Genomic DNA, 22377 nt, shown 5'->3' on the forward strand with positions numbered 1-22377 from the left:
TAACAAGATCTCTTCCCATGGTTTTGTTTTGGTTTTTTAGTTTTGGGGTTTTTTTTAATATTAATTGGTGAGGCTATGTCCTTTAAAAGCAATTTTCTGATGCATTATAACACGTGGTGCACTTGGTGTGACTCTTGGGGCTGTCCCGTGCAGGGCCAGGAGCTGGAATTCGATGATCCCTGTGGGTCCCTTCCAGCTCAGAGTATTCTGTGGTTCTGTGACTCTGTAAGACAATTCCATTTCATGGTGCTTGACTGGTATGCTTGAGATACAGCAAAAGAACAACTTACTTTTATAAGCTTAAATTCACACAAAAATTATTTGCTTATTATTATTTTGCAAATATCATCATCAAAATTGTGTTACCCCCAATAATATTTGCAAATATTATAATAAAATTATTATTTGCTTATTATTATTTTGCAAATTGTTGTTATTTGTCACCAGATGCCAGCTAGCACAGCTTTTCCTTTCACTAACATTGCTGCTTGACATTTCAAGCCAAAGCCTCTCCTTCCCCTCTGCACAGCTGTGGGAGGAAAAGCCTCCGGTGCGCTCCCACATGCAGCAAAAACGTGGAACTGCAAGTCCGGGCTTTAACCACAAGAGGTCCTGCAAACCCGGCCGATGTGGAAGGATTTTGAAAGCCTGTTCCTTCTAAAAGAACTACTTCGTTTTAGCATCAGAGAAGGACTTCCATTTAACTCGTCTTCTTTTGCATTTAGGAACAATCTGATGTGGTCTCTGCCTCAAACTGAAGCACAAAAGCAAAGTTATTTATTTTCCTGAGAAAAGTGCAGCAGATTCCACTGAATGTGGAATGCTTGGAAGTGGAACACGCTGCAGGATGACCCCCTCAGCAGGTGTTGCTGGTCCCATCAAAAACACTCACCAGGACCAGTACCTGCACAAGAGTTTGGGTGGCTCATTTTTGTCATTTTTTTGCCGTAAATAGGCAACAAAATTTAATCACAGTTTTTCTGGAAAATGACCGTGATCATCCATCTGGCAGGTAGAAGCAGGGAGATGGGATGAGGCAGGAAGGGGAAAAGCTTGGGTGAATGCTGAGAGCAGACCCAGTTTTGAAAATAAAGGCTGTTTTGAGCAGACTCCCAATAGATTCTCCCTGGAGATGACTCTTGTGTGATCATATGAGCAATGGAGATGACAGGAGAACATGAAGGGCCATCTGAATTTGGTGGCCTCTGGAGCAAAGATGGTGTGAGTGGCACAGAAGTCATTTTATTGTTGGCATCTGTCTAGCTGCTCAGAGTGACCCCAAGAAGAGTTCCAAAGTCTCTTTTCCCAGCCCAGCACTCGAAGAAGCAGTCAGGGCTCTTCATTTCTCAGTCTCAAGGTTGTTTATTGTATCTTATCTATAAAATTCTTTCTCCTGTCCTGCTGAGATCCATCCAGCAGGACAGTCCAGGCACTCTGCCTGCCCCTGGGATGATGTTATGTCTTTATACTGAAAACTATTTATACAGTATTTGCAATTACTTTCCAATACCTATCACCTATGTTAGACAGTGAACTTCTACTCTAAACCAATCTGTAGGTGCCAACGTCACAGCAGAAAATGGAGACCAAGAAGAAGGAGAAAGGCTGGACACACCCAGTTCCCTCCATCTTGCCCCCTGAATCCCCATTCTAAAAACCCCAAAATCTACTTTTTCACCCCATGATAACTTCACTATTATCCTCCCTAAACTGTTGTGGCTTGTTGATCTTCATCTAAGGTTGGTAATTTGCTCCATGGGTCATAATCAAAACCACAGGGGCATTTCTGGGCTCTGTGCCAGGGTCTCTGAGCCCCCTGGCAGGGGTCTTGGCTGCTCAGGACAGCCAGAGGGATGTTCTGGGTCCTGACAGGGGTCGAGTTTGGTGGCCCTGGGGTTTCTTCAGGCTGGGAGGAGCAGGAGTCAGTCCTGGTGGCTCTGCTAGGAGAGGGACAGGTTACTGATTTGGCAGCACTGTGAATCTCTCAAGAAGAGGCTGTGATCCTCAGACTTCACAGACCACAGGGTCTAAAAGCTTGGGTGAGGAGCCAGGCAACTTTGTAATTTGTCCTGTTCCACCATGCCAGTTCTCCAGGTCTGGGGTGTCCCTGTGTCTGTGTCTGGGCATGCCTCTGTTTATGGTGGCAGCTACTTGAAAAATGTCACACTGGAAACTTACCCAAGTCTGTCATTTAGGAAGTCTGGATCCAGCATCAGACATCCTTGCTGAGGTGATATCTACAAAAACATAGGCATTTAAATTTGCATAATGGGTTGTTGTACGTCCCCTTTTCTGTGGGATCAGGCTGGGGGAAGCACAGAGCACAACAGCATTTATTAGATACCTTTTGTCATGCTGTTATTAATAGCAAGGGACTCATTGCACACTGCATTCCTTTATTCCCTCGTGCAGCTCACAAACATCTGCACTGACAGGTGGAGCAGGAGCTGGGAGATCAACCCCAGCTGGTTACTTAAAAGCAGAGGTGTGTGTTGATGTGTCAGGGTGTTCAGGAAGTCCCTCCAGATCATTTTGTTTCATCATTAATATATGTGTGTGTGTTGTTTTATATATATTCATATCCACAGATAGATAGATAGACAAACCTGTAGTTTTGCATATAGCAGCCTTCAAGGATGTTGGCTGCATTGTGCAACACCCATGGCTGATGCCAGTGCATTTGGACACATTTGGCAGAGTGTCTGTGCTCAGTTTATCAGTTTTTGCAGATTCAGCAGGACTGTGAAGTCTCTGGAGCTTATCAGGTCTTGGCAGACACTCGGATGCTGCTGCTTGGCACACACGTCCCCTCTCCTCAGCCTGCTTGCTCCTGGTGCCAATTTCTGCATCCACACTCGTGCCTGCTGGAGCCATTCACACTAACTCAGGCTGAGGGGGTTTTTAGGACAGGATCTTCATCTTCTCCCGAGTAAAACACGTAATTTTACTTGTTTTTCTGCCAATCTCAACAGGGTAGGTTCTAGAATAGTTAAAACATGAAAGTCTGAAGTTGTTTGGCAGGAGATTACAAAAGGTGTTATTACTGAAAACTCTACAAACTACTCTGTCCTCCTCCTCCCTTTTTAAAGATTTCCTATTTTTGAAGAGAAAGCCTTTGGGAATTATAAAGTTGCTGAAGTGCAGACTTCACATGAAACTCGTCTGAACACCAAAAAATGCTGTATTTATCATAATTCTTTTCCTCTCTCTCCCCTTGACAATGCACACACATATACTCCCACACAGCCTTCAACCGAGCTTTGTAGCTCCTGAAGTGGTTCTGAACATTTTCCATTCCAGAAACAGTGGCAATGGCAAGGATTTGTCTTTTTTCAAGATAATACCTCAAAATTTTTGAAATGAAACAACTTTGGCTATACCTAGCTTTTCTAGGTTATCCATGCCTTTATCCAGAGTCTAGAATAATTCATTTCTATATTGCTAATTGCTGGAATAAGGAAAGGGCTACAAGGTAATTTTGAGGTCTTTCTGGAAAAAAATGAAGTCACGTATGTCAAGAAGGATACTTAAAACCATAACTACAACAGAAAACCAAAGTGCCCCTGAAGCCAGAAGCCTGGTTGTTTATCTTCTGTACTGTTTGCTACCACTCAATATTCTTTAGAAGATACATTTAACAGGAAGGAAAGGTCATTCCTTGGGTGAGGGCTCTTGCTCTTGAAGTTGCCAGGTGCAATCAAGAGCAAATTGGTGAGGCTGAGGGAGCAGCAGGAGCAAGGCTGCTCCTGGCAGAGGCAGAGCCTTTGCTCACCCAGCTGATACAGACCCCCAGCATCTGAATCTCAGAATGGCCTTTGCTGGAAGGGACAAGATTCAATTTTTCATCCACCGGAATCCCCAGGTCCTTCATGGCAGGGCTGCTCTCCACCCCTTCATCCCTCAGCCTGTGTTGAGCGTGTCCAGAAGAAGCAACAAGGCTTGGAACACAAGCCCTATGAGGAACATTTGAAGGAGCTGGGGCTGTTTAGCCTGGAGAAGAGGAGGCTTAGAGGCAACCTTATTGCTCTCTACAACTTCCTGAAGGGAGGTTGTACACAGGTGGGGTCAGTCTCTTCCATCCGGCAGCACTGACAGAACCAGAGGACACAGTCTCAAGCTTTGTCAGGAAAGGTATAGGTTGGATATCAGGAAACAGTTTTTCACCAAAAGAATAATAAAGTACTGGAATGCTCTTCCCAGGGAGGTGGTAGAATCACCATCTCTGGAGGTGTTTAAAAAAAGACTGGACATGGCACTTGGTGCTGTAGTCTAGTTGAGGTGCTAGGGCATGGGTTGGACTCAATGATCTTAGAGGTCTCTTCCAACCTCATTATTCTGTGATTCTGTGATTCTGTGATTCTCTGCTGGCACTGAAGTTTGGTCTGGCCTCTGTGCAGGACCTTGCACTTGGTCTTGTTGAACTTCACGTGACCCTCACGGGCCTCAGGCCAATCCAGGCCCCCCTGGATGTCACCCTGTCCCTCAGGCACATCAGCTGCACCACCTGGCTTAGTGTCACCTGCAAACTTGCTGCTGCTGCACTTGATCTCCCTGTCCATGTCGCTGTGAAGGCATTAAATACAGCTGGTGGCACTCTGGGGACACCACCCACTCCTGGCTCCCACAGGGACACTGAGCTCCATGGGCACCACAGCAGCCCCAGACAAGGGAAGTGTTGCCCTGTTCTTCTAAAGTTCTTCTAAGCCTTCTGATGTTTACATTTTTCTAGTGGAGTTTCTCACCCACTTTTCATGTAAATAATGATTGTTTTGCATTCCTTCCTGGAAGAAGAGAAAATTGATAGGCTGTTGGTTTGACCAGAGTGGTTCGAGAGGTAGCAATTTCATCCTCCAGTCCCATGATCTTTGTCCACAGTCATTTCTTGTGCTAAAAATGAAAACAAAAGATACACAAATTTTTTGAGAAAATGTGTTTAAAATAAAGAAGAAAAGTGAAAATTGTTACATTTGTCATGGTGGGACAACTGCAAAATATTGGGATAATAAAATCTTAACAGCTTAGTTTAAAATGAGAAAATTCTACCTATAATGGCTAGGCCTTTTGGATTTTTTCCTCACTTTTTAGAATTCTATAAATATCAAAGTCAGGAAATAAACATCCCCTTTTTTGCTTTGGACATCTCAGAGTGTGAGTGTCATTCATTTTGTGTCCTATTAGGACAGGGAGGGCGTGGATCAGATCCAGGGTCATTCCAGGGGATCAGATCCAGGGTCAATCCAGGGGGAATGGCTGCAGCCAGGAACAGCAGCAGGGAGCATCACTCAGGCTGGGGGTGGGTCCTCAAGGCAAACAAAAAACGTTGCTATTAAACTTTTGAAAGCTCCTCAGATGAAATTTTGCTAAGAGAGTGCTGTCTGTGAGAGTTAGTGTCAAGAGCAGTCTAGGAAATTTGACTTTGGTGGGTGTTTGAAGCACCAGCTATGTGCACTACCCCTCTTTATGTGTCTGCTGAGCTGAGTGACAAATTCGCTTCCAGAGCTAACTGAAAGCTCTTAAAGTGAGGGAAAATAATCCCAAAGGCCTAGCTATTATAGATTGAATTTTCTCATTTTGAACTGAACTGTTAAGATTGTATTATCCCAATATTTTGCAGTTGTCCCACTGTGACAAATGTAACGATTTTCACTTTTCTCCTTTATTTTAAACACATTTTCTCAAAAATTTTTTGTATCTTTTGTTTTCATTTCCACAAGAAATTACCATGGACGAAGATCATGGGATTTAACTGCAAACACCTAGTAACTATTTAAAAAAAAAAAGTGAAATAACCCTGGCATGCAAATATCTTCTGGGGAGTGGGAAGAGGAGTCCACTCCTTCATTAGATTAATGTGTGTCCTTTCTCTGAGGCTGACTTGAGCTGCTTTGGTCTCCACAGAGGTGAGGTGATCAGAGGTAACCTGAGCACTTTGCAGGGCTTACCTTGGTGACAGAGGCTGCCAGGCCGGCCTCAGACTGTGAGGTGGAACAATTCACAGGCACAGTTTCGTCATGCTGGTACAGACAGGTCTGAAGGCAATGCTGACTTTCCCCAGAAGTTGCCCCAAAGGAGAATTTAAGCATGAGGTGAATGCTGCAAATAAGGCAACCAGGGGAAATGTTAAGTTTTAGAAAAATATGACTGTGACAAAATGTTTATGAGTTCTGAGGTCATTCTGACCTGAATATAATCAGTCTGATAGGCTGCTAAAAATCACACATTCTAATACACTCATTTTGTACTGGCCTGGGAAAATGTAGGGTGTTTTTAAAGGGCATTTTTTCCCCAGCACTAAGTTTACCACTTGTCAGCATTCAGCATACATAAATCAGAAACTGTTCATGCAGTAACTCATTGTCAGTAATTGGACTGAGAAACCAGCTTTATTTTAGTAGCAGAGATGATTAATTTCCTCCTTACTTGCTTTTTTACATATCTGCAGACAGGCAGATTCCTTGTACTAGCTTAGGAAGAGCTTGTACAGCAGTGAGAAATGAAAGAACTGCATGTTTATTTACGGTCCCTTTAATGTCACTGCATGACTAAAACTTTTCAAATGTATTTTTTTTACATGACAAAGCATCAAAAAGAAGAGATGGAACTGTAAGATTTCAGAATAAATGACATTTTAGGATGCTTTGCTTATATTGTGCCTTCTCATAGATGCAGATCTGAAGTGAGATGAGAGCTGTTGGAACAGCATGCAGCAGAACTACCAGAAACAGGAGTTCAAAATTCAAGAAGAGTCTAAACATAACCTGTGAAAATAATTCTCAACCAGAACTGCAGACAGACTGCATCTCCAATTCGGATGTTTTTCATGTGGTATGGTATCGATCTGTGCATAATAATAGAATGTCCTAAAAAAAAATTAGAAAGGGGGAAAAAAAAAAGGCAGGAATCAAAATAAAAATGGGCCAGGGCTGAAGATGATCAAGCTCTTCTCCATGATTCCAGGCTGCTCCCACAGAACAGGAACATTCATCTGCTGATTTTGTTGGGTTCAACATGCTCCTGCTATTTCAAAGTGTAGTAGCCACCCACAGTTATCCTGTTTCCTGCCTTCTGTTTTATTGTGCTTCTATTAACAGTATGAACACTTGTGGATTTTTCACTGATACAGTTTGATAATTTCAATTTGCAAAGAAAAAATAGCTTGCAAATCCAGAGGAAAAAACCAGCTGTAATCAAACAGTCTGACCTGTTTAGCACCTGACATTGAATTTTCCTGAGTCAATCCCTGTTTAAATCAGATGACCTCTTGTGGAAAACAAAGAGTTTTGATTTAAAGGTTTGCAAAGACTGGTAATGGCAGTGGTCTGTTAATAAAGTACCATGAGATATTTGCAGCTATCAGGGCAGGGGACATAAATTTGAGCTGGATGGGTAGGCTTAAACAAGTTCCAAACTTTTTCCCAGCACTGAATCAGTAAATCGGTGTTGCAAAAAGGAATTATTTGTGTTTTGCATTCCTGATGTCCTCTTGCTTCAGAGTTGTCACCTGTCAGCATTGGTGATGCATGAGAGAGGCAACTGGGGAGCAGCCTGGTGATGAGGAACCAGAATGCTCACATGAAATGCTTCACTCCTGCATCTCTGCCAGATCCTGCTCGGAGAGCCAAAGGGAGACTGGTTCCCACTAATTAAAACATGGCAAAAAAAACAAGAAGAGGCTTCTTTATTTCCTTTTTAAATCTATAACTTTGTTCCTTATGTGGAGCTGATCTATTGCCAAGTGACTTTGGCACTAGATCTGGAGAAATCTGTTCCAGAAGTTGTTTTTCTGGTGCGGGTGCAGGCTGGGACAAGGGTGAGGTGACATGGGGAGAGGTGGCCTGTCCTGCTGGCACTTGATGCTCTGAGTTTCACACTGGAGGAGTGCTGTGCCCTGTCCACACGAGATCCATCCTCTGGCTCAGGCCTCAGGTGATAACTGGCTTTCCTAGCAAGAGACAGAGTTTAGCTGTCAGCCTTTTCTGAATGAGGATGCTTTTAGAAGGAAGTGGTAACCAGTCATCCTACCAGAAATTAATAGCTCATTAGAACACTGCTCTGAGCCCTTTATTGCAGACTTCTTTGTGCAGATGCTCTGAGAGGTCTCTTTCTTGAAGTTTCTGGTTTTTTTAGCAGGTTTGTATTTATGCAACTTCATTTTTAAGCATACATTCACTGAGCTTGTGATAGTCAAGGGCTCACTGACTGAAGTGAGTCTAGAAATGAATTTTCCCCACAATGGCCAGGTTAGTGCTTGTAAAGCAGCACTGAGGGCAGAAGGGCAGAGGTGCTCAAAACATGATTTCAAAGGCTTAATAGGAGTTTGTTTTCATGAAATTCACTGTGCTTGCAGGTGCACTGGGGAGCTGGTTCAATACTCATTTCTCTAACCTGCAGTTCACTCCGTTTTATAACTCTGCTATTTTAATGCAGCTTGGTTCTCACCATCGCCTTATCTTTCGGCAGATGAGCTCAGGAGCCACATAAACCAAATCTTCCAGGGAGACAGGAGATCTCTGAGGTGGCACTAATGGCCTGTCCTTGAAACAAGTCATGCTTGGCCCAAGACAGAGCAGGGATCCTTCCCTGGTGTGTGTGGTAGAATATAAAACATATATAAATAGTATAATATAAACCAGGGGAAAGGAAGAGGCTGAGAGCTCACCATGGAATCACCAGGGCTTTCCTCTTGCTCATCCCCATGATGGTAAATCTGCTCTCCTTCCTGCACATGGCATCGTGTTGCTTTAGGACATGAAAAGACATAAGTGCACACAGCACTGCTCTCAAGGTGAAGAAAAGGGAAGTTTATTTTCTGACTCTAACATTTATAGTTTTCCAAAATTCTCAGTGGATTGGAGGGTGACAGTGCCGCCTCTCCAATTACACTGGACAAACCAGCAGCCCATCAAATTTCTCCTCCTCCATAAAAGAATGCAAAACAATAAGTTTTTTACAGAAAGTGTGTGAGGAAGTTTGCTACAAGAATGTAAACATCAGGAGGCTTAGGAAATCTTAAAATATCAGGGTGACAGCAGCGCTCTATGAGTCACTTCACTTGCTCCTGTCCATGCCATTTTTTCCACCCCTCACAAGTGCAGGATTCTCTCTGTGGTTGCCCCTTTTATTTGCTGCATACACCATATCTCTCTTTACATGCTACAGACACAAGGTTTCTCATTATTTAATTTTTCCTGTAACACTTTTCTCTACAGGCTTCTCCAGTCCCTGCCAAGAGCTCCAGTTGGAGCTGCTTTTCTTTTCTTTCTCATTGAGAAGGAAGCCATGCAGGGGGATAATATTACATTCTCCACCAAGCTGCTGTTCACAGACGTGAGGACAATGTTATGCTGCAAGGTGTCGATCTGTAGGTGGTTGTATATCTGTCCTCATTCCCCTCCTACTTTTCACAAAGTTTTGACCACCATAATTGAACAGAAACAGCAGCAAGCCCTGCAGACAAATACCACCACATTTGGCTTTAAAGTCCAATTCATTACTTTTTAATACTGCTTTAAGATTTGGAAAAATATCAAAGCATCAAATGCTAAAGCTGACACTTCTAGTGGGTCCCTAATAATTATTATTGAAAACAGTTGCTGGTATGATTGTTTTGGTACATAGTAAGTTCTATTACAACCTGCAATCAGTTTTGTAATCTCCTACTGTAGTGGTAAAAAGAAAATAAAATGACACGAGGTGTACCTGGATGGCAGCTGTTTCATGATATGGTAATTAAGCAGGCTGGGGAGGCAGTGAGGCAAGGAGTGACATGGGGACAATTTGCCTACAGCACAGAATTGCTGGATCTATTTGTGCAGCTGGCATCCACATCTTGGAGAGGCAGAGAATTTAAAAGTGAAGTCATTTCACTTAAGAACAAATTAGGGACAGTGCCAAATACACTAATCCTTTCTCAGGATAGGACAGCTCTAAAAATTATTTTCTTTCCCAAGCAAGTTTCTATTTTAATTAAAAACTCTAAGATTGATTGATATTTAAATTAAGCTATTGTGAAAAGGTGTCCTCCTCCACCCCTTCCTTTAACTGCCTGATAAATCCAGCAATCCAGTCATGATCCAGTGGCATCTGTATCACCATGGAACTCTGCACTAACAGGTGCAGCCCTGCTGGTCTGCACTGAGCAAAAAGGTTATTTGAATCTTCATTTTTAGGATCACTGCAGTGTTTTCTTGTCTGTTTTGCTGTGGAGGATTTGGAGGAGACACGTGCCAGGCTTTTTGCCAGGACAGAGCGGGTATCCTGCTGTGTGAAATCTTGGGAAGGATGTGCAGGCAGTCCTCACGTGCTCCCCTTGAGGCTGGCACTGAGGCAGCCCCTGGGGGTGACCCAGGCCCCACACAGGCTGCTCAGCCCCTCAAACAGAGCAGATTTACCCTCATGGATGACCCTGCTGGCACTGTTCCTCATCAAGGAGCAGTCCCATAGCTCCCATGGGCTTCCTGCACTGCTCTGCAGTGCTGGTTTCTCGGCTGTTTAGGTGGCCTGGAAAGGCCCAGGGATGGCCTTGAAGAGCCGACGCTCTAAAGGACGAGAAGAGACTTCTGATCTTTTCTCGGTCTCGGTGTTTATTAATTGTTTAAGATTTTCTTTCGGCCCAACAGAGGTCTGCACAGCAAGCCAGCCATGAGCACACTGAGCGCCCCCGGGGCGGTCACCTATCTTTATACTTGAAGTTACGTACACAATATTTATTATTTTTCCCCAATACCTTTTACCCTTATTAACCAGTGCACTTCTAGTAATGACCAATCCCAAAGTGCCAGCATCACCACAGAAGATGGAGGCCAAGAAGAAGAAGAAGAAGAACAGGACACGCCCCAATTCCTCCATCTTACTTCTTTAGACCCCCCTGTACAGAAATCCTAAACCCTGTGTCTTACACTCTAATTAACTTATCCCTTCACCATTCACCCAGTGAAATCCTCCCATCCTCATACAGGTGTCGTCTCCTGTGTAGGATCAAAGTCCAGCCACCAGACACTTCTGGCAACATTCCAGGACTCCCGAGCCCCCCAAGGGTGGTCTCGGCCACTCTGCACCTCCATCCTGAGGTGCTGAGATCCCACACTGCAGAACCCCCTCCACCCAACCCTGGTGGCACAGCATGGCTGGGTGTTAAAAAATGATGGGCACCACCTCCGCTCATTGTATGCGTAACACAGGCACCAAAAACATACAAAATACATAGTTCTGGAAATAACATTGTAGGGTTTTAGATGTTTTTGCTGAATTGTAGTGGGACAATTATCTCCCTGTGAGCAGAACTGCTGCAGCCATGAATGACAAGTGTCTTGTCTATGGGGCTCCATAACCTGTGAACTGTGATTTTCATCAGAAATGGGAGTTCATGTGTCTGTGCCAGACAGCAAATATCTATATTTCTCCTTTTCACAAATTTGAGGTTACACTACTTGCATGGCAAGTCTGCTGCTGTCAGTGCTGCCTGAACTTCAGCAGTTAAAGCTCATAGCTGTGATATTAATTCATGCATAATTTAAGGTACAATCTCTATCACAAAATTTGACTTTTCCACAGGGTTACCAGGAAACAAGGCCTCATTTTTACACACTTCCCTTTCATTACTAATTTTTTTTCAGCTTCACATTTAATGGTTTTCAGTTTGACACATTCTCCTTTATTCCTGGTTTCAGGAAGGCAGCTTCAGCCGGAAGACTCCCACATCACTGCTTGACTTGTCTGTTACCACGTGGCTGGAACATCCTGTGTTCATAGTAATAATTCAGTGCAGGTTTTGTATTAATAGAAGTACACCTAAATCCTTTTCACTTGTCTCTGAGCATCTGCTGTCTCCTCCTACATTCTTCCTTAAATCTTAACACAGGGTCCCTTAGAGAAAATCCTGCTTCACACTTAAACGAGCTCATTGAATTGGTACTTTTTAATGCATATATTTTTACATGTCTATTTCCTGTGCATGGAAAATGCATTTCATCAGTTTGAAGCATTTTGTGTTGGAAAAATGGCTAAATAGATGCAGTAAAATCTGATCATTTTCTGTGTGAAGTTTTTGTTCACTGTCTTTTTCTCTGCCCTCAGGTGGTGGCTTACTCACCTCACAGCTAATTACAGCTGGGCAGCACTTGCAATGGAGATTTGTAATTTTAGAAGAAACTCTGTGGTAACAGATGGCCCCATATTTTTTTTTTTGTAAGGACTGCTGAAGTCCTTTAGTATCTAATTTAGGTAAAATCTGTGAGCTGACTACATTGCCAACTCCGGGCATTAAAAAACAACAAGTCTTTAAAATATAATGAACTTATAAATTTGCCTGGTGATTTTTCAGTCCAAGGCTCTGAGTGGTCTAATTTTCAAATATTTCCCTGGAAGAATGAAAGCCAAGAACTTGCTTTCCTTTCAAATAAATTCTCCTGTAATTCTGGAGATTTTAAAACCAAGATTTCACAGAAGGTGTCATCTGTTGTGAATTGTGAAATGGAAAAAAAAACCAAAGTGAGACTTGCAACTGTGCAGCTGGCAGTGTTCAACAGGGCAGTCTTTCACCCTCCTGGGGTATGGGTTAGTGTCTGTGCACACAGACACGTGGAGGTAAATTCAGAAAGTTCTTTCGCAAAAAGGGATCAGCTTTCCAGGAGTGGACAAAGGAGAGCCTGTCTCCACTAACTCTGCACTGATCCATGGAAAGGGCCTGTAGGCAGGGAGAGCCTCAGGGGGCAGCTGTGCATCTTCTAATGGGGCTGCCTGGAGGGGCTGGGGAGGGCACAGGAGCTCAGTGCTCACAGCCATGCACCAGCTGGATGGTTGATACCTGCTGCACCTGCTTCACGGGGAGGTGAGCAGCTCCACTGCCAGTTATTTCCACCCCACAGGCAGATGCCAGCTCAAATCACAGATGTTCACTGACAGTGACAAGATCAGAGCAGCAGCACCTGCACAGCATCACTGCTGCAGCAGACACCAAGCACTGAGCTCCTGTGCAAGCACTGCAGACACTCCAGGGGCCTGCAAAGCACATCTGGATTTACTGCTTCCTTTCAAGCAGGCCTGCCTAAAGTGAGTGCCCATTGCCATTCATCCATTCCCTACATCAGTTCCAAATGCAGCCCTCACTCCTCAGTCTCCTGCTTCCACCTGACTGACTGAGAGCAGCCCAGCTTTGTGTAGGACAGGGATGTGACACCAGGGATGTCACACTGATGTCACACTGACCACACTGAGATGGGGCACATGGAGAAGCACAGATCTGCCCCAGCATCCTTCCTCCCATACGTGTGTGGGTGGAAGAATGTGGTTAATGCTCAATTTTCATGGTGTTGCTGTGCTGTAACAATGCAGCATCAGGATGCTGGACCTGTTTCTTTTTGGGCTGCCAGTGCATTTTTCTCCACTTTAGGGATTTTGTGGCAATAGTCTATGCTATTGTCAGTAAAAGACAACAGCTGCTTTCCAAGCATTTTGCCATATAAAGAAGTGGTGAGACAAAAAGATCCAAAAGAATAAACCCAAAATAATAAAGCGAGGGGGGGAAAAAACCCTAACACACACAACATATGTCCTGATTCTTCAGAAGCTTCAGGACATATGAGAGAAAAAGAAAAGTAGTTGAACAAAGAGAAGAGTAATCAGCGGAAGCAGGAGGGAAAGGAATCTTAAGACATGATTCTGGAGGAATACCCCATCTCTCCTTAAGGTACCTCCCTGCCTCAAAAGGAGCTGCAAGGCTCCAGCTGCACCTGAACCTCTTTTAAGCAGAGTCTCTGTGTGTTCCTGGCTGAAATGAGTCTTTGTGACTTGCTCCAGAGAATCATAAAGCTATTTCTGAGTGAGCAAAAGTCTGTTGGGGTGGTCTTTGGTTGGTTTGTTTTTATTTAGAAGGATTGCTTCCGTTCTCTCACAGCCAAGCCAGGGACCAGCAACACCATCCAGGATACTGCAGCAGGGGGAGCCACACCATCACCATCCCCAACTCATCCTGTAAGTCTTCAGTGATATTTTTTATTACTATTATTATTATTGCCCAACAGCTGGACTTCTAAAGACATTTAAGAATCAAAAAATACTAAAAAAATTGAAAGAATTTGGAAAAAATATAGACATTTTTTCCATCCTTTGCATGATATTATAAACTGTGTTTTCTCATATCCCTGTATAACACATTGAGACTACTGATTAGCCTGATTGCTCAATATTCTCCCTCTTCCAGAGTTTTGTTAATAAAGGAAGATTTCATGAGTCAAACCAAAACAGTAATATTGCAGATTTTTATAATATTTTTTCGGAATATTCCAAGTTTACATAGTACTGTAAAGAAGTTCACAGGGGGAGCATCCCTCTTGTGGTGTTTTCAAATCCTGCCAGAAAGCACAGTCAGTAGTGGGTTCTTCTAAATGCCTTTCAGTTTTTCTATGCTGAAATGGTCTTTTTCCCCCTGCTTACACATTTTGACACCCTTAACTTTTGTCCCCGCTTTCCCCAGTCTTTTTGCTGTTGGTAAAAGGTAACCCAGTTAATATCTGTACTGTTCAATATATCCCCAAATTGCTGTGTGATGAACAAGAGCTCCCCTACCAACACTAAAAATGTTTTAAAATGAATTTTTATTAAGTAAAAATGTTAGATGATTGTTCTTTTTGGATTGTAGTTCGAGGTAACAGGAAAAAATGAAGCTAAGAAAAATTCTGCCTGACTGAGAAATGATATCCCCTAGGTTTGCTAAGTAGCACATTAATGATGCATATGGATTATTAAATTCTGGAGAGTACATCACTGGCATGTAAATTTCCCTTAGGCATGTGGTTAGATCACTAAGTACCTGCATTTGTCTTCTGAAAGAGTGATTCATACATAGTTGATTGGGATTTCATACCACACTTACACCCTGTGCAAATCCCTCTTTCTGATTGACTTTTTGATTTGAGTATCGATGGTAACCTCTTGGAACTTGGGTTTCCAAGATGTTAGAAGAAGAATTTTCAAAATTTAGATGTAATATGAGCTGACACTTCAGGGATTTTCAGATTTAAGCACAAGAAAAGAGTTATGGCACAAAACAGGTCTGGCTTTTGAGAGGATTGACATCTAAAAATGAATTACTTCAAATCCATAGAATGATAGTGTAGTTTGGGTTGGAAGGAACCTTAAAGATCACCCAGTTCCACCTCCCTGCCATGGACAGGGGCACCTTCCACCAGGTTGCTCAGACCTCCCATCCAACCTGGCCCTGAACCCTTCCAGGGAAGGAGCATCCACAGCTTCTCTGGGCACCCAGTGCCTCACCACCCTGAAAATAAAGAATTTCCCCTCATGTCTAAGCCAAACCTACTCTCTTTCACTTTGAAGCCATTCCCCTTGTCCTGTCACCTACGTCCTTGTGAAAAGTCCCTCTCCAGCTCTCTCGTAGCCCCCTTTAGGTACTGGAAGGTGCTCTGAAGTCCCCCCAGAGCTTCTCTTCTGTGGGCTAAACAAGCCCAGCTCTATCAGTCTGGCTCCAGCCCCCTGGGCATCAAATCACCCCCCAAATCACCCCCCAAATCACCCCCCAAATCATCCCCCAAATCATCCCCCAAATCACTCCCCAAATCATCCCCCAAATCACCCCCCAAATCACTCCCCAAATCACCCCCCAAATCATCCCCCAAATCACTCCTCAAATCACCCCCAAATCACTCCCCAAATCACCCCCAAATCACCCCCCAAATCATCCCTCAAATCACCCCCCAAGTCACCCCCAAATTACCCCCCAAATCACCCCCCAAATCACCCCCAAATCACTCCCCAAATCACCCCCCAAATCACCCCCCAAATCACCCCCCAAGTCACCCCCCAAGTCACCCCCTTGGCTCAGTTTGTGCCACGGATCAGCATCAGCAAGGGGATGAGAGGAACACTTTGAAAGTCTGACTTCATACAATTTGGAGAGGAAGAAGTGTGAATTGCTTTCAAACTGGGCTTCTCTGTGCATGAATTGCAACTTTGATATTCAGTCAGAACACATGGCACTGTGGTTTTGTTTGTGATTTTGTTTGTGATTACGAACAGGGAGATCTGTGTATAAAGTTGGCTGAAATTCTTCATACAAAAAATTCATTTGCTGATAATGCACTTTTGGATCAACTGGAATTATTTGTAAATCCAGACCAGAATTTGGCCAGTAAGCTTCATCAACAAATACAGAAAACTTCCTAAAATTTTTAAAAGTTTATTTTAATAAAATATATTTTAATGAAGTGTGTGATTTTTCATTTTAAAACAATGCTTTGCCTTGAAGTAAACTATTTAAGATGGTATGAAAGTGTATTAAAATCTAACAAAATTAAAGTACTTGATTTCAAAACAATTTTGTTTGACCTCAAATCATTGTTACTTTCTCTTTTGATCAGGATGAAACCCCAGACTTTTCTTTTGAAGACTAGACTTTAAATAATCACCCCTTAAACCCCATACATTTATATATTTATATTTAATATATTGATATTTATATTTTTTTGTTACACTTCTTTATTTAAAAAGTAATGTATTTGCCTCTTAAGGTCTCATTTTAGAAAATCTCTGAGCTGCCAATACACAAATGAGGCTCTGTCACTCACCTTCTGTTTGGAGGTGCATCATGTGGGAGGGGAACCTGGAGTATTCCTTGCACAGTTGAACAGAGAAATTAAAATATACAACTTAATTGTAATTAATTTGTATTGTAATTCTGTAATTCTGAAACCAAGTGGACTTAGTTCTCCTGTGGTAACCCTGTGTGCTGATGACTTACAAGGACAAGGAGGATTTTGTGAATTACAGGAAAGATTGTGAGTAGACATTATATGCTCGGGTTTTCAAAAAGCCTTTGACAAGGCTCCTCGTGAAAAGGTATTAAAAAATTAGGTTTCCATGGGGTTGGAGGAGAGGTGCTTTTATGGTTTGAAATCTGATAATGGGCTAGGAAGCAATAAGGAAAAGCAAAACTGTCATTTTCAGGACAGAGAAGGGTCGATGCCAGTTCTGTCGGAAACTGGATGTGAGGCAGGCTTTTTTAACATCTCACCCAGGGGAGGCTGGTGGGATGAATATCCTCAAATTTGTGGAGATTAGCAGTCAAATGAGGCCCTGAAGATCAAAAAGGTGGCAGATGATGAAGGTCAAAAAGTGGCAGATTGTCCCAGATTGCAAGGCAAGATGTATTCTATTTGCCATCTGTATGGCAGTTGTCTCCTGTTAAGTGGGCAGTTTGCCTTATCTCTTCCACAGTCATTCCTCCCTCCAGGGAGAAATCTGCTGATAACAGCTATTGAATGTCACTGCATGGCTGATAAGAACTACAGCATTCCATTGAGAGATGCTGCACCCAGAGGGAGGAGCCAAGCATTGCTACCCAGATATAATCTGGAGATTCTGGAACACCAGCACAGCTTCTCCACTGGATTTTCCCAGAGGAACAGCAGCTGCCCCTTCTTCTGCTGGATCCTCTGAAGAAGAATACATCCTTCTACAAGATCCCTGCTCCAGCAGAGCCATGCCTGACACTTCAGGAGGACTGCAGCCACATTTCCAACTGGACTGCTACCAACACCCTGACCCACAGGATGTCAGGGTGTGTTCTGACTGTCAGTGTTGGTTTTGTTTACTTTTATCTTTTATCTTTATTTTATCTTTCTATTTTCTTCCCTATTAAAGAACTTTTATTCCTGCTCCCATATTTTTTGCCTGAGAGCCCCTTAATTTAAAATTCATAACAATTCAGAGGGAGAGGGGTTACATTTTTCATTTCAGGGGAGGCTCCTGCCTTCCTTAGCAGGCACCTGCCTTTCCAAACCAAGACACAGATGATGAAGGTCAAAAAGGTGGCACATATGCTCCAGAGCAGATAAAAGTCTATTTTGTGTATTGAAGTCCCTGTCACATAAAATTGAGCTCCAAAGAGGCATTTGGAGCCCTTGGAAAAGGCTCCTGCAGCCAGCACTGGCAGGGCACTGAAATCCTTGGCTCAGAACACAGCAACAACCAGAAAAGCAACAAAGCACCATCAGAAAGGGTCCTGGAAACAGAACTGATGGCACCTGGGTGCCTTCACAAAGGAGCAGGGCAAACCCACAGCTTGTGCTCTGCCTGCTGGTGGATCCGGTCACAACACCTCAACGTGGGCAGGGAGACACAGACACAGCAATGAGAGTTTCAAAGGATGGGGCCACTGCCTTGCATGGAAAGCACAAAATGGCCCCATTTTGGGGGCCCATGGCCCCATATTTATCTCCTTTCCACACCCATTTGTTTGGTGTGGAAAGGGGAAGGAGGAGTGGGATGTAGCTGAGGTTTACAAAGTCACTCCAAGCTGGGGAGCTGTCACTCAGCAAGTTGTGCAATGTGGGGACTGAGGGACACTAATTGAAAATAACAGGGGAGGGTTTAAAGGAGATGAAAGATGTACTGCTCTCCATAGCAAGGTCTGAACTTGGAATTAAAACTTTTAGGTTGAGGTAAGAACAGTTTAATAATTGAAAACAAATCAAAATATAATAAAAATAGTAAATAGTAATGATTTAAAGATTGAAGAAATAAAGAAATAAGTGATGCACAATAAAATTGCTCACCACTCACTGACTGATGCCACATCCCATTCCTGATCTCAGATCATTCCCTTTTCAGGATGACTCCCCTAGTTTATATTCTGGGCATGATGTTTGGTGAGGAATATCCCTTTGGCCAGTCTGGGTCTCCTATCCCAGCAATGCCCCCTCACAGGTTTTTTCTTTTCCATCCTTCCTCCCTTGCAGAGATGGGGGAAAAAAAAAAAGGCTAGGATAAACAGGACTTAACAAAAACAAAAACATCAGTGTGTTATCATCATTATTCTACTTCTGAATCCAAAACAGTGCCCTGCACCAGTCATTGAGAAGAAGTTAATTCTATTCTAATGCAAAAAGTGCCCAAGCTCAGGTATTTCCTCTCAGGGTCTCTCCTGTTGCCATTTCTGGACACAGCATTTGGTCTGGACCCAGCCAGGATGTTCTTCTCTTCTTGTATTCCACATTTTCAGTGAAATCTGGGCTGGTTAATCCCTACAGTACTAAATGTAACTCATCAGAGCTGTCACCCCAGTGCAGGTGGGCTCAGTACCAGACTAAGAGTTTTTAAAGTGGGGAGAATTGTGGTTGCTCATCTTCACAGGTTTCCTGGGCACAGTCTAAAGTTTCCTCATGTTACCTTTATTTTATAGAGGTGAGAACACGCTTTTTACTTGTGTGCGAAAGTCATGAAATGACAGCGAGTAGTCACTTCTCAGAAGTCTCTTCTCACAGACAGTGACAGCCCCTTCTGTGGAGCTTTTTAAAATACAGAATAAACTGTGAATTAGCAAAGACACACTTCTGTCTGAGTCACCAGCCCGGTCCAAATGACATCTCAAAGCTGTGTTGTGCTGGAAAGGCTCATAACTGTGGAAGCCAATTTGAAAAGTACTTATTCTTAATAAATGACAAGGAGTAACTCCAGCAGAAAGGAGCTGAGCTGGCACAAGACTCCTTCCCTCTTAGTGTCAAAGTCAGCCCACAATGTCAAATGCTTTGAGTGCCTATGGGGTGCCAATACTCTGTGTAGGAGATAAAAAGCAAGCATGCATTGAGGGCACAATAATATGGAGGACTGAGCTACAGTCTTTATGTAAGACATTCAAAACTAATCCACGAGCCTGCAAAAAAGGACTAAACCCCCTAGGGTTTGTGATGAGAAATACATGTTAAAGGCTTAGGGATCTAATGTGCCTCGCTTTTCCACCATAAAGATTTTTTTGTGAAATTTCTGGAACATGAAGTCAGATGCTGCTGCCAAATCTGCAGCCACAGGGGGCTCTCAAGTCATGAAAAACAGCTCTTTATTCCCTTAACTTATTTGGATTTATAGGATTACTGTGCTGAGGGCTGGCTCGATGCTGAGCACCCTCCCACATTTCACCTGGCTCTTGAGAGAGCTCTCAGCAGTTGTTTTTCCCACTGAAGCAGGGATCCTGAGAGCATCACAACTGGAGGGCTTCATGCTCAAGTGGTCTCTCAGTGTCTCACCCCAGCAGCTCCATTCACACTCCTCTGTGCTGGGTGAGCTGAGGGATTTCATGGTTTATTGACAAAATTGTGAGATCCACACTCAGGCAGGAAAAAAAGCCAGGATTGCTTTGCAGAATTGTGCTGCATCTGAGAGAGAAAATATTTATCTGGCAAGAGTAGTGTTTCTTATAGCTTTAAAGGTCAAAAACAGCCTCTCTAAACCTGAATTGCATGTGGAGACTCACTGGCAACCTGCACAGAGCACTGCCAAAGACTCCTCTGGATGTCTGAAACCTTTTGAACCCCTGGAGAAGGTCTTGGTTATAAACAAACCACTTCATTTTTTAGTCTCTTCATCTTCCATGTGGCCTTGAAGCTTGTACTGCTGTAGGTCTCCCCTCTCTGGTGACAGTGACAGAGCCTGGGGCCTGAAGTTGTGTCAGGGGAGGTTGAGGTTGGATATCAGGGAAAAGATTTTCACCCAGAGGGTGTTTGGGCTCTGGAACAGGCCAGGGGTAGTGGTCACAGCACCAATCCTGGCAGAGTCCAAGAAGCATTTGGACAAAGCTGTGCAGGGCCAGGAGTTGGACTCAATGATCCTGATGGGTCCCTTCCAACTCAGCATATTCTGTGATTCTGTGCTTCTGTGATCTTTGTTGCTACACTGATACACGCTACAGATGGTTTTTACATCTGAGCCAGATTCTGTCTCATTTCACTTTCTTTTTTTTCTCTTAACTTTTTCTCCTTCATTTCCTATTCCTCCAAACTGATGCATTTTTGCTCCCGCTCTGTTTGCAGCTTTCATGTGTCACATTCTGCTCTTATTGCAGGGGTGAAAACCCGGTGGGCTTGGCATGACACCAGTGTAGCTGGCCACAAGGGCTGTCCTGGCAGCTGAGCTGGGTTTTGGGGCCACCGGCACCCCAAGGGTGGATCCTTGGGTGGGTGCTCCTGCCCCTGCAGCAGGGCTGCCTTTGGAGCTGCTGGCAGGGCTACACACTCAGTGACTCCCTAAAGTCAGGGAACAAAACTCAAATCTGCATGTTCAGAGACGCCTGCGGATCTTGGAGAGGCACAAGCACTGAGGGGGAGGTGCTGAGCAGAGCTCCAGCAGTAACCCCTTACCTAACTGAAGTCACAGCAGCAAATCGGGCTGAAGCCTACGCTGCTGTCTCCATTCTCTCTGCTTCTATTGTTTGTCAATTTATTTCCCTTATTTCCTAAAGAAAATAAAGCCTGAGCATCTCTTCATTTCAGCTTCTTTTCCCCAGAAATGTAGCCAGATAAATGGGGCTACTGAGAGAGTAGTAAGGAGAAGCAGAAATGCATTCACATCTAGTTACATTAAATAGTTATATTTCTGTTTCTGCTTGTACTCCAGATGCTTTACTATGACTCCCTCCTTCAGTTCTATTTCCCTGTTAAGGTTTTCTTTATTCTACAAGCCAGTAGCATACCAAAGGTTATATTGAGTTCATGGTGGGATAGAGACCTCAGTTAAATGTCACGATTTCTTCTAGTAAATCAGAAATAAGCATATTTTCAGTCCCTTGAGATTATATTGTCAGATCACAAATATCCAAGCCAGCTACTGTTAGTTGATTAGAACATGAGCAATTACAACAGTTTTGGCCAAAAATGCCCCCCTCCACCCCAGCCTTAAAACCCACTTAAAAGACTTTATTAATTACAAAAATACTTCAATGATTTAACAGATGAAAATAGTAACAAGTACCAAAAGACCAGATGATGCTTTCGGTTATATCACATAATTGAGTTTAAAAAATGGAGAGGAGCCAATTCTATAAAGTAGGAGTAAAGCAGGCTAATAACAGTATGGCTCAAAGGGAAGAATGGCTTTCATCAATTCTACTTTTCTGCAGAGTTCTGGCTTTTTTTTGCTGCTAGCCTTAAGTGCCTAATTGTTCAACACGGTTTCCTGACAGATTCAGCTTTCCCTTATCCCCATGTGGACTTCCAGGGCTCTTTAAACAGAAAAAAATAACAGTTTACCAAGCTATGCAACATTCATGAACTTTCAACATTACTTTTCATTAGACCCTTTTATTAAACGACATTCCCAATATGTGGTGGCTGGAATAAAATAATTCAGAGCCCATAGGTATTGCCAACGAGCCTTCCATGACTCTGTACTCAGGAGCCTTCTGCTCCTGGTTGTACTTAATCAGAGCAAGTAAAAAATAAAAACCTTTTATGTTTTTGCAAGAGGAGAAGGAAGAGCAGCAGGATAACCTGTAATGCCTAGACTTATTTGCAGGGCACAGTGATTTAGTGAGTAGGCAGGGCTTGCCACAATTATCTGTTCCTTCCTTTTCACTGCCCTTTGCAGGGC

The sequence above is a fragment of the Ammospiza nelsoni genome, chromosome 3 (genome assembly GCF_027579445.1).
Source record: "Ammospiza nelsoni isolate bAmmNel1 chromosome 3, bAmmNel1.pri, whole genome shotgun sequence".
NCBI lineage: Eukaryota > Metazoa > Chordata > Aves > Passeriformes > Passerellidae > Ammospiza > Ammospiza nelsoni.